A 12,753-nucleotide genomic window follows, 5' to 3' on the forward strand; every position below is an offset into this window, starting at 1 on the left:
CCGTGCACCGACTTGTCTTCCATACGTGTGTTGCTCCTGTTGGTTGTTTGCAGTCAAAAATTCACCTTAGCAGAGTGAATTGGTGCCTTGTGGCCTGAGCTAGGCTACTGTTTACACCCTTCTCTCTCTCCTGCATGTGCCTGATCGTGCCGGAGACTGCTTCCGGTCACACAAAGACTTCACGTTTCCTTGTGGAGGCTTCCTGGAAGAAAATGCACAGAAAACACTGGTGAACCTTTTGGCTCCCTTTGCTCATTGGAAGACCCTCTCTGGCGTGTCGCCACCCCATGTGACAGAGGCCTGCCGGAAATCTTTCGCATGCCAGAGTGGATGTTCCGGCTGCACAGTAGTTTTGATCCATGCCCAAGAGATGGTGTGGCTTGTCAAAAGTTCTTCTAATTAATTTCTGTTCCTGAAGGTTGGTTGACTTTGTCTAAACAGAATTTAGCACGTAAGGTCCAAGCTATGTATGGCATATAATTATATCCTTTTTCTTTGTCTTAGACAAAAGTAGCCCTGGGAAGCTGGACAGAGAGTTTCCCCTGGCCATTTTTCAACCCAAACCACTCCCCACTGCTGCCCAGTGAAACTGTATTCTTTTGAATGTCAATTTAAGGCTGTATTTCATCTTTAAAAACCACAGACCCTTAAATGCTACCCTTTTGAATATTCCATGGGATCCTAGCTTTGATGGGTGAAGGGAGCATTTGGTTATCCTCTGGCTTGGATGGACATCTGGGATTCCTGAGAATGTTGTTTCAGGTCATTGTTTAATAAGAACTTGTCAAAATCCTCAAATGTCTTTATATTCTGGACAGAAGGAACTTGAGGGGTTTTAAAAATCAAATAGGAGAGAAACCTGAACTGTTAGGTACATCCATCCAGGCCCAGAGCTTTGGGTACTTAGCTGTTAAGCACTTGGTAGGAATCCCGGTGTTAATACTAACTGTATTAGTATGAAATTGGGGTTGCTACTTGCTGCCTCTTCTTTTCCTGGCAGATTCCTTGGGTAACAGCTACGTGGTAGGCAAGTTTAATATGGTTCTTACCCTGATGGGAATAGCTGTACCTATTGAATTAGTCCAGTTTGGATGAATAAGAATTCTGCTTCTGTTCATTTTTGATTAGATTTACCAATATCTGCACATTGCTTCATATTCCGGGTGGATGGAACCAACATGAGATTTAAACTTCTTGAATGGAGAAAGTGAAAGTGCCAGCACCATTCATCCCCGGTGAACAAATGATTTAAGCTTTGTCTGAATGCCCTTTTCTTGGAGATGTGATTGGAGAAGCAGACAGGTTGCCTTGCATCTGTGTAGCTTCAGTCACACCTTGTAGAAAGGGATGTTGTTGGGCAACTGAAATCCTGCCACAATGGAATAGCATGACAGGAGGGCTGGAATGTATGAGGAAGTCAGATTTTTATATTGCAAAAACCTCTGACAGGTTATATATTCCGTTCCCCTGAGAGATGTGTATCAGTGGCAGCTGCGACTGACAAGTTTCAGAGGTTGCCTGACTATAACACTTTTGCCAAGTAAAGCATTGCTCTTTTCTACATAGGGAATGAATGACAATATGCCCTATGCAAATAGGAGAAAAATAAAGGGGCTGCATTCAGGCGTCTATCCAGCTCTGCTAGTCTCTTCAGTTGCGCAGGCTCATTCAGGCTTCTGCTTTTTGGACACCACAGAATCTAACAGAATACTGGGAATGGGCATTTATGCAGACATAGATCTTTCCTAGAGGTGCACACAGCAGATTTCTAGAAAGTGAGGAACAGCTGCTTCTCAAATGGCTCCACATTCAAATCCGAAAGTATAGACTCTATTATTATTATTATTTTACAAATTTGGTTTTCTTGCACACACACACACAATCGATGTGAGAAACAGCAAATTGTCTCATTAGTATACCAACTCTTGTATACCAATGTAAATCACTATTCTAATTTTACAAGGTTTACCATAAACATAGGGAATAATGAAGATTGGGAAAGTTAGGGCTTGCCAAATGAGGCATGGAAGGAGGTGATAAACGAAGAGCAAGGCAGGGCATTGGGAGGATATGTGACCAGGGAAGCTTGGATCTTGGTGATTACATTGGACTGTTGGGGTAGAAGTCAATACATGTAGAAGGGAAGGAGAAGAAACAGAACACAAGCAGTTATAATTACCCGGCTTCCAAGTAAAGGGCTCCTAAAGGACTTCACAGTTGTTTGCAAATAGTTAGAAAAATGCTTTGGGCCTGGGCTCATCAGGTTTCTGTTTTTAGGGAGAAACCACCAAACAGGGCAAACACTTCCTGCCCTAGTTGGAAATGGGATGCACCACACTTCTTGCACACATTGAGAGAGAGAGACAGAGAGAGAGACAGAGCAATACACCACAGTGAAACACAAAGCAAAAAAGGGGATTTGGGATGGGCAGTTATGGGGAGAACAGGCAAAGGCTTGGCCATTGTTAGGGACCTCTGAGCTACCAGAATTTGGTTCAAAAATAGTGTTTAGGATGGGGAACCTTAAAATGGGATTTCTCCTATAAGACTCTCCAGAGGGCAATTAAATTGGGTGTGCTTGGGTTATGATGGTTGGCTTCTCAACATCTAGGCTCTGTGCTGAATCGCTACTAGATGGACTCAACTGCAACAGCGACCCATGTGGAGGTCTGTGGCTTTGCAGACTAAGCCGCCTTCCTGCAAGGCATGGGATTTGCTCTGGATTCACACTCTTTGTGAGCCTCCAAGAAAAAGAAGTCAACAAGCTGGTTGGAAGCAAGAACAGCTGGGCTGTGAGCCTGGAAATGTAGATGAGGTGCTAGAGTAGACAGAAGATTCATCTTAAGAAGGCAAATAAAGAACAACTGAGTCCCAGATTCTTCTTAGAGCTGAGTTTAAATGTGCAAATGTGAGGTCAGCTCAAGCCGAGAGAGAGAGCAACTAGTGCCCGACTTCTACAGCAGATAGAAGCTTCAAAACAAGGGGCAAGAAGGATGCGATGGGGCAGGGGCTGGGCTCAGGATGGCCCATTTGTACGAGCCAAATGAAGAGAAAATCCAAAGAGCTTCCTCGCTCTTCAGTCACTTTATGCCTAGCTGGCTATACATGGCATAGACATTGCAGTGGATAATTAACGGAGAGCTTCAGCTGTTGCGTGGTATAGAAATTAAATAAATAAGTAAATAAATGCACAAGTTATTGCCTAGCAAATGAAACGTTTCAGGTGAGTTGTCCTGGTGGTATCTAAACCTGGTGTCCTGCCTAGTGGGCAGGGATGTTACGACATGGGGGAATTTCCTACCAAGGCTCTGAACTGAGCACTTTAAAGGCACCTTAGTGGTCTGCCTGCTGGCCAGTGACTTGGCAATGGACATATTTCCATATCTGCACAGGAGCTACTCCCATTAATCTAATCAATCAAGGAAGCACGAACACATTCCCTCTGGCCCTGCAACAACCTCATTGTGATTTCTGGCAGCCTTCCACGCTGCTGCTTCTGGAACAAGATGAATTTCTGAGCCAAGGTAACAACCATGCATACATAGCGTGCTATGTCCCCATCCAGAGAGCCAACTTGTCTGAGCAGCTGTGTCTGAAATGTTTATTTTGAGAGTGTCAGCTCACTGAATGTGGAAATAGCAGTTTAGCTTTTTGTAGGAAGAAGAGTAGACGTGTCCAAATGGCTACTTTGGCTTCAAAATAAATTTTCTATTTTTAAAATTTTCTACTCTTGCTACATTAACTGAAGGTTTTAAGGTTAGCTCTTATCTAATCAAAAAGAGAACCCTGCAAGCAAAAATAGGTTTACAATCTACTTATCACAGATGGACTACAATGTGTGTAACATTTTCAAGTGTGCAAATGAAAAGTAACTGTAGGATGAAGTTGAAACATTCAGTACTGAGATAGTCATTTGGACCACCACAAACCCTCAAGATACCATTTTACATCTACCTTTTTGCCATTTCCCGGTGTTCTTATTACAGAAATCTGTTAGTTCTGAACTGGGTTAAATAAAGGAGAGCAGAAGAACCTCAGTAGACCTCAGTAATTGCTCCAAAGCGGTATATTTGTAAAATCAATTAAAACTTGTTTGCAGAAAACAAAGGAAGCTGAAGTTGACTTGCAGCAAATTAAAAAGTATATGTGGATGGTGTCATTTTTCAAGGTGTCCTTTCAAGCTGGTTTCCTTCTATTCAAGAAGCCTTCCAGCCCAAAGAAAAGCCATCCAGCCGGAGTTCTGTTCCTCAGCAACAGGAACTTGCCATAAACTGAGAAAATTCTATGAAAAAAAAAATTTAGCCGCAGCACACGCCCAGGCCATCTTGTAAAGGTGGCCACATATTTATTAGCCTGTGGTCAGCAGCTGTTGTGGATTTTTGCAGCCAAGTCCTGAATCTTTATTGTTTGTTCCTTTCAGAAACCAGTTAGAGGTTGACACAGGAGGGCATTCCTATCTCCACCTGTTTACCCAATGCTATAAAACGACCGCAATAAAACTACTCCTCAATAGCATGCCAGAAGCTCCAGTTTTCAGTCTAGTGCAGTCATTGTGAATGCTCATTCTGACAGGCAATATGTATGATGATGAATGGGGAGCTTATGGGTTCCCCAGCTGAGCAGGGACAAGGGGAAAGGGGATGCCTGGCTCATCTGCATGAATTGCTTTACTGATGAATTTATTAAATGTACACCCTGCCTTTCCATCACAAAGCATGCTCAGAGTTGCTCACTACAATGAAAACCAAGGCGAGTTATAGCATTATAGCCCCAGCATAAGAGCAGATCAGTTCAATGCACATTAATACAATGAGGAACTATGCAATAGTTAACACCTTTCCCAAGAAACTAAGGAGTCAGCTTGAAGTCTAAAAGCCTAAAAAGAGTGCTGGCAGAAAGGCATACATGATGGCTACACTAGCCATGCCAGTCCTGATCTCTGCTATAGAAGACACAGATGTACTAGATTCAGGCCCTTGACCATGGATGTCCAGCCGGCTTTTTCACAGGGCTAGCCGTGTGAGTTTGTGGTAACAACAGCAAGGGAAGGCACTATCCTATGCTGCACAGTGGGGAACTGTCAGGTGATCCCAAATGGGGAAGATCAGTCAAACTCCTGGAAACAAGTTCTCCCAACCTGCCCCAGTCCAGAGACAAGCACTTCCACTTGATTCTGGTATTCTTTTATTAAATGTCAGGGTGCGCAGCTCACCAGATAGGGGATGATGAAGCAAGACTTATGAAGGTTACCCACTTGCATTTGTGGAGCGTTGGATTTACCAGCTGTGGAAGTGGACTAGAACCATAAGAACTCCCGGAAGGCCTCTGATTATACTTATCTGTGGAACCCTCATGTAGAACCCCATGCAAGGTGCTTGAGTGGATGGCTGCTGGTCAACATCAGGCACCCTGGAATGAAACAGATTATTTCATGCCATTTCAGTTGGGCTTCAGGCTGAGTTTTGGAATGGTTGTCCTGTTGGATGACCTTGGTTAGCTGGAAGATGGGAAAGTGGGTGTCTGTTGATTCTTTTCAACCTCCCAGGAGGTTTTCTTCTGGACAGGTTGTCTGGGTTAGGTGTTGGAGACTCTGTATTGCAGTATTTCTGTTCCTGCTTGGATGGTTGATTCCAGATGAAGGCACTGAAGGCTTGTCCCTCTGTGCCTTGATTGCTATGCTATGAGGTTCCACTAGGCTCTGTTCTATCCCCCACACCATTCAAAATCTACATGAAACCACTGGGACATTTTACCCAGAAATGTGAGCCAAAGGTCCTCAATATGCAGACAATCATTTTATCAACTCCAGGAGAGTCAGTGGCTGCTCTGAATCAGTGCCTGAGAAGATTGGGCCAGCAGATTGAGGGTTAATCTGGGCAAGATGGAGGTGCTATTAGGAGGTGGTTTCCCTGCCTAGATGAAGGATATTTAACTTGTTCTGGAGCAGGTTAGAGAATCAGGTTCATAGTCTGGTTTCCCCTGGATCCACCATTGTTGCTAGAAGCACAGGTGGAGTCACTAACATATAGCAGCTTTGCTCAGCCTTGGCTGATACACTAGCTACATCCTTGTCTGAACACAGCTACGGTCATCCATGATCTGGCAACCTCTTGGCTGGATTACTGTGATGCGCTCCATGTGGGGTACTTCTGAGAATGGCATGGAAACTGCAGCTGTTCCAAAACAGAGCAGTGAGACTGCTGAGAGGGACTGGCCAATGTGGTCATCTGATGCCAGTTCCTTTCCTCCTTGCCAGGAATGGGCAAGGAATTCAAAGTGCTGGTGTTGGTATTCAAAGTCATAAACAGCCCAGGGCCAGAATACCTGAAATATTGTCTGCTACCTACATATATACCTACTCAGAAACTGTCATTGTCAGTGTTCCTCCTCCAGGATCCCCAGCCAAAAGAAATGAGGCAGATGGCTACAAAAAGAGGATTTTTTTCAGCGGTGACACCCTTATGAACTTCCCAGAGAAACTCCTTTGGCGCCTACATTGTCCTCTTGCTGGTGGGGTTGATGACCATTCCAATTTCCCAGAAATTTTGCTCTTTCCATTTCTGCTGTTTTAAATCCTCCATTGTATTTGGCATACTCATGTGCTGCAAGTTTTTACTGTGCTTTTACTTCTATTTTATACTTTATTTACATTTTATGCTGCATGTTATGTCGCATTTCACAGTTTTAATTTTTGTGAGCCGCCCAGAGAGCTTTGGCTGTTGGATAACAGAAAAATATAAGAAGTGAGGAGCTCAATGGCTGCAGCCAGTGCTCTGTGATATGGGCTTAAGCACCAGGATAACCTGTAGGGTCAAAAATGCTGCTTTGGGTGTTGTACTGCAGCTGGTGTGATTGACAAGATATTCTGCTTTCTTCCATGCATCTTCTGCCTTGTTGTGCACTCCAGCTCTATTGTTCCCAGGACTTTCTTTGCTAATGAAATCCACTGCTGATGAATCAAACAGACACCCTTCCAAAATTACAGGGCGCTATATTTTAATAAATCATCACTAAAGTAGGAGGGTCTTTAGGACAGCAAGAACAAGTTAAGATTAAAGGGGGAGTGGTTGCACATGCTGGTGTTCCTAACTATAGGGCCTGTGAGTTTACTGGTGAAAAACAGATTGGATCCAGACTTCATCAAAGTTAGAGTAAAACCATTGACATTTGTGGGATAGAAGTGCCTTATGTGGAGTTCAGTGGGCCTGCCCTGAGAATGACAGAGTTTGGATCCAACCCAATATCATTCCTCATTGCCAGCACGCACTCATACTGTGTCATGTTCCAAAGAAGACCTTTTCTTTCTGACACATTTATCAGTTTATTCAGTGCCTCTTTACCAGTCCATAAAGTTCTTCAAATAAGGAAAAGTTGGTTTCTTTTTGGGTTAAGTATTTGCCTGTGATGTATTTTCTTATGATTCAGGGATTAATAATGATCAAATATAGCCCAGGAGATGGCGCATGCAGCAGCTGGGAGGCATGGATGGAAACTAAACAGAACTCTGTTTATTAGGCATTCGATGTTGCTGCTTTCCACACCCTCTGAGGCTATGCTTGTAAATGATGAAGCACGTTCTGCACATAGTAGCTGAGACTATAAAGAATGTTCTCTCTGCATTGCAGTGCAAATCCTAATAATAAAATGTTTATTATTTAAATAATTAAAATAAAATTAGAAAGTGTAAGAAACAGTGGCTACTTTGAGGAAGCCAACCGCAACTCCGGGATGTTTAAAGCTGATTATGCCGATCAGCTTTAGTTAATGGAAATTTAAGTTGCTCAGACATAGAACTGTATGATCTTGTGTTCTGGAGAGCATGCAGCCTGGTTTAGCTTCAGAAAAATGGCACTGCAATATAGGCAATGGCCATGAATGGTTTTGATGGAAGACGATACCTTAGTATATGCTATAACCTATTATGTGTTAGGGTTTTTGGACATACCAAGCAAAGTGCCAGTGATTAATAGAATGGTATTAAAACCATTCAGATTAACTCCCAACATGCAGGAAGTCATTTTGAGTTGAAGAAAATGAGGACTGAAATCGGAAATCTTTAATGGAGAAGCTACTTCGTTTCTGTGCAAACCAGGAGAACTTGACATGTTCCCCAGCTTTTGCTATACCGCTCAGAGGTATGGAATCCATCTATGTGCATTCTAAGAGCATTGGAAAAATAAAAAGTAGAATGCATGGGAGTTGAGATAGAGGATAGACAACGATCCAAAACTTTGAAGGTTGCTGTTGCCATTGTCAGTGTTCTGGGCAGCACAAAGAACTGCTGGTTAGGGTCCAGGGCTGTGGTGCGGGCAAGGGACCCTGGTTCCCACCTATGGAGTGGAGTGTGCAGGGACCTACAGGAGAGTGAGCCTTCTGAGGAGCCTCATCTGCATCCTCAGCTGAGAACAAATTCTCATGGTTTGTCAGTCCCAAGACAGACTTATTTTAAGAAGCCTTTCTTGGCTGAGAAGGAAGCCTGAAAAGTACTTGTGTGAATCAGCCCTGAGTGTGTCTTAGTATTTCTAGATGAAGGCATTTGCAGTATTAAAATACATTCTTCAAACATGCACACATGAACACAGCCCACAGGATAACTGCTGGCAAGGCTGGGGAGTTGCTACTAGGAGAGGGGAAGAAAATGGTTTCGGTTTGGTTCTGACCAGTTTATCCAGTTAGCACCTCCTGACATAGACATAGGCTCAAATGGAGTTTGCAGGATAGAAGACTTATACATTGCAATGTGTGTCAGGCAAAACATGTGGATTTTGAAAACTGCAAAAACACACATATTTTAAAAATGCATGGAGATACCCTTAAAAAAAGAAAAAAGTATGCATTTGAAAAATTCATACAAAAATATGCATACTGAACTAAAATACACACATTTATGTGTGGAAAGAAGCTCACAACTTGATGTAATTTTGACTCAGAACAAGGTCTGAGATTAAAACCAGAGAATTCAATGAATCAGGTTTTGCTAATTCACACATCTCCCATTGCTATCAGTCAGAGTCCTGGACTAGATGGCTGAATGGACTGACACATGGACTCATATAAAGAAGTGAGAACCTACAGGAGACACTTGGACCGGTGCAAGCTTATCCTGTTATAGCTTGGCTATGCAATGGCGTCACTTCCTGGGACCTGAGAGCACCGCTTTGGGCACCTACAGGCCACCTGAACCACACGGGGAAGCTAGCAGAAATCTGCTGCAGCCATGTGTAGCCCAAGCATCTGGCATGAATTGAGATCCAGTGCGGTGTGGTGGCTAGAGTGTTGGGCTGGGAGCCCAGGAGATCTGGATTCTAGTCCCCACTCAACCATGAAGCCTTTTGGGTGACTGGGCTGAACCCTTGCAAACACCCTTGGGTTCCTTGCAAGATGAAGAAAGATGGGATGATTGTAATGATTTCCTAGAACAGCCACATTGTTGCATCTGAATTTGCATGCAAGGGACATTATATGGTTGTGCTCATGGTGTGTTGAGGGGATCTTCACTGTATATCAGGGGGAGGGCGCTTTAGCACGACACGCCACTTCCTTTCCTCTGTCTTTTAGACTTCTTGGTGGAACCTTCTTTGAATCATCCTGGTTATTAAGATTCTGTTTGTTCTGAGTTACTAAAATGTTCTGTTTGGGAAAAGGGCAGTCTAGAAGACTTATTTGTATAAGCAAACAATGAGCAATGCACAGGAGTTTTTTTTCAGGGTATGATAAAATGCTTGTCCCCTGTGACCCCACCAGGGTCCATTGGAATTTTCTTTTGTTTGCGCTTGCTGCTTGGCAAATCTCTTGGCAAACTGGGCCAGCTGGCTACCCAGTGGCTCCAGCTTTCCTCTGAAGTGAACAAAATCTCACAGCCTCATGGGTTACACAGCACAGGGCTCATCACTTACTCGCTCCCCACTTCCCACAGCTTCTGGCATATGTGTGGCTGACCTAATTTGGGTTTCTTTCAGAAGGAGGGGCTCACTGGAAACATGATGTTTTCTAATATCTGGGTTCCTTTTCAAAAACACAGGATGAACCTGGGGTGCGGGGGGAGTCCCCCACTTGGAAGGGGTTACTCATTACAACAGACTTGGGGGCTGATGAAGCTTGATAGCTCTTTTTGTGATCACTGGAAAGAAAGGGAGGAGTAGGGCAGCTGCAGCTAGCCTGGAGGGGCTTGGAGTAGCAGTGAGGAGGGGAGAGTATCTCATTCCTCTTGGGGTGACATGCAGGATACAGTCTTGGCAGCAGCAAAGTCATTCTCTTACTTGGATCCTAACACAAGAGGCACAGCTATGGAAGAAGATTAAATAGTTTATTCACAAAGGTGAATAATATGTTATGCTTTTTGCTGTATGCAGCCTACATTCCTATATCTACAACTACCTACATAGCATAATGTGTAGTCTGGTTGAGAGCTGTTCAGTTCTTTATTTAATGGGAATCCCAAGAAGAGTGGCAACTGGGAGACCCCAAATGACAGCCAGCATACAGCACTGGGGCTGTGGCAATCTCCTCAGGATCCCGGCCCTTTTCTCTTCATCGGACCTCTTCTCATGCTTGGCCCTCACTTCGGAAGCGGGCCAAGAGGAACTCTGTGAATGCTCCCTGAATTCTAGTTGTGCAGTCAGCAACCTTCTTCCACAGCATGTGCAGCCCAAAGAAGCAAGCCACATGGAGAGGGATGGAGAGGGATCCTGCTGGTGGGGCTCAGCTCCTGGCAGTTGCCTGCATGAATGCCTGGCGAGCTTGGCACCCAGTCAGACTCATGGTGTGAGAAGCAGGGCAGAGTGTGGATTCCTCACACAGCCCTACGCAGCACCTCCTCAGATTAGGTCTGTGTTGAGGTTCATCACCTGCAAAACTCTCAGGACTTATATCATCCTTGCAGTCCCCAAAGTGCAGAATTAAACCCACCTCTTTTTGAAAGTCAGTTTGTCAGCCTAAAAGCGAATACACTGCCTTCTTATATTTCCCCCTCCATTCCAGAATAATACATTCTTTTAATTTTTTAACATTACTTTTCAATCTAAAATATAACTTATTCAAATATTTCAGGACATTTCCCCCTTCCAAAACTGTAATTATTCTTTTGACGGCTCATACTTTCCCCTTTAAAAAAACCACTCAACAAATTCAACCCAAATAACATTAAATACATTTTCCTTATATGCCCCTTTCTCACTTTAATATCACATGTTAATTTGTTGTTGATAGCTATATTCCATATGTTGTTGCTATATGTTGTTGATAGCTATATTTAATATCACATGTTAATTTGTTGTTGATAGCTACTGTATAGTCCAAAATTCTCTATACCAATCACACAATTGGTAATGTATTTTACTTTCCAATTCTTAGCTGTCATTAATCTTGCTGCAGTTATTAAATATGCTATTAATTCTTTTTTATTCTAGCTCCATTGTTTCTTATCAAATATTGAAAGTAATGCAATCCCATGACATATATCTATATTTAGACTTAGTATTTTACTACACTCTTTAAAAGCCTCTTCCCAAAATTTCATTATATATTCACAATCCCACCACATATGGAAATATATACTCACATCTCCAAAATAAATTGGAGTATTTATTATCTATACAATACAGCTTCACCTGAGTTAGGTACCACTTCCATACAATTTTATTCTTACTGACATACAGTTTAATATTTTCTTCATTCAGATATTTTCCCAATCTTCATTACAAATGTTCTTCTCAAATCTGTTTCCCATGTTGCTTAAGTGAATCATATTGATCCTGTCCTTCTAATGATATCTTATAAAATTTTCTTACTACCCCTTTCATCGACATATTTTCTTGTTTTGCTTTTTCTATGATAATATCTTCAAATTTCATGCCATCCCTGCATCTACCTCTTATCTTTATCCATTCTCTAGTGCAATATTCTAATTAAATCACATTATTGCATTATATTCTCTTTTCCTAATATTGCTTTTATTTCCCTATTTTTATTCAATTTCTCTAGTCAGTCCTTTAATCTAATTATTTTTTGTGCTTTAATATTTCCCTAAAAACTCCTTTAAATTTGATGGAAACCCTTCTAATTCAGTAATTGGGCATAATGGTGAGATTGATGGCTTAAATTTTTCCTTATACTTATTCCAAAGTTGCAATGTATTTTTAAGGAAAGGCTTTTCTAACTTTTTTGTAATATTTTTATTTTCACATTTGAAAATAAGACCTACCAAGGATCCTTCTAGTTGAGAAAATTCTGATCTTAGTCATATTACCTTATTGGGTTGCAATGTAATATCCAGAATATGTTCTTGTTGATAAGATACAGCATCTGCAAATGATCTCATCTTTAAGCCATGGGATCTCTCCCAGAAGATGCACCACGGAAAAGCGGTTTTGCAACGTCAGTTGTCCTCTTGCAAACCAAATGTCTTTTGGTGTCATTCCCCATACAGATCCCATGTATGGATTTGAGGTCCGACTAGATGGCCTGGGAGACCCCTTCTGACTTGCTCTGTTTCTATGATCCCCATCGGAAGAGCAAGGAGGCAGGGCATGGGCAGAAGAGATGAACTACTCACAATGTGCTTGGTTGTCTGTTGGTCAAAGCAGGGTGCGGCGCATGTACATGATTAATATCAACACTGGTGCCACAAGGACAGGCTCGCGGGCCATGGGCCATGTTGGGTAAGCTGGGGTTTAGGAGGAGTGATCTATTGGCCCAAGCTGGCCAGTGTGGATGAGATAAGAAGAGATGCTGAACAATGAATGCTGGAATTCC

The sequence above is a fragment of the Varanus komodoensis genome, unplaced genomic scaffold (assembly GCF_004798865.1).
Source record: "Varanus komodoensis strain SLA01 unplaced genomic scaffold, ASM479886v1 scaffold16, whole genome shotgun sequence".
NCBI classification, from domain to species: domain Eukaryota; kingdom Metazoa; phylum Chordata; class Lepidosauria; order Squamata; family Varanidae; genus Varanus; species Varanus komodoensis.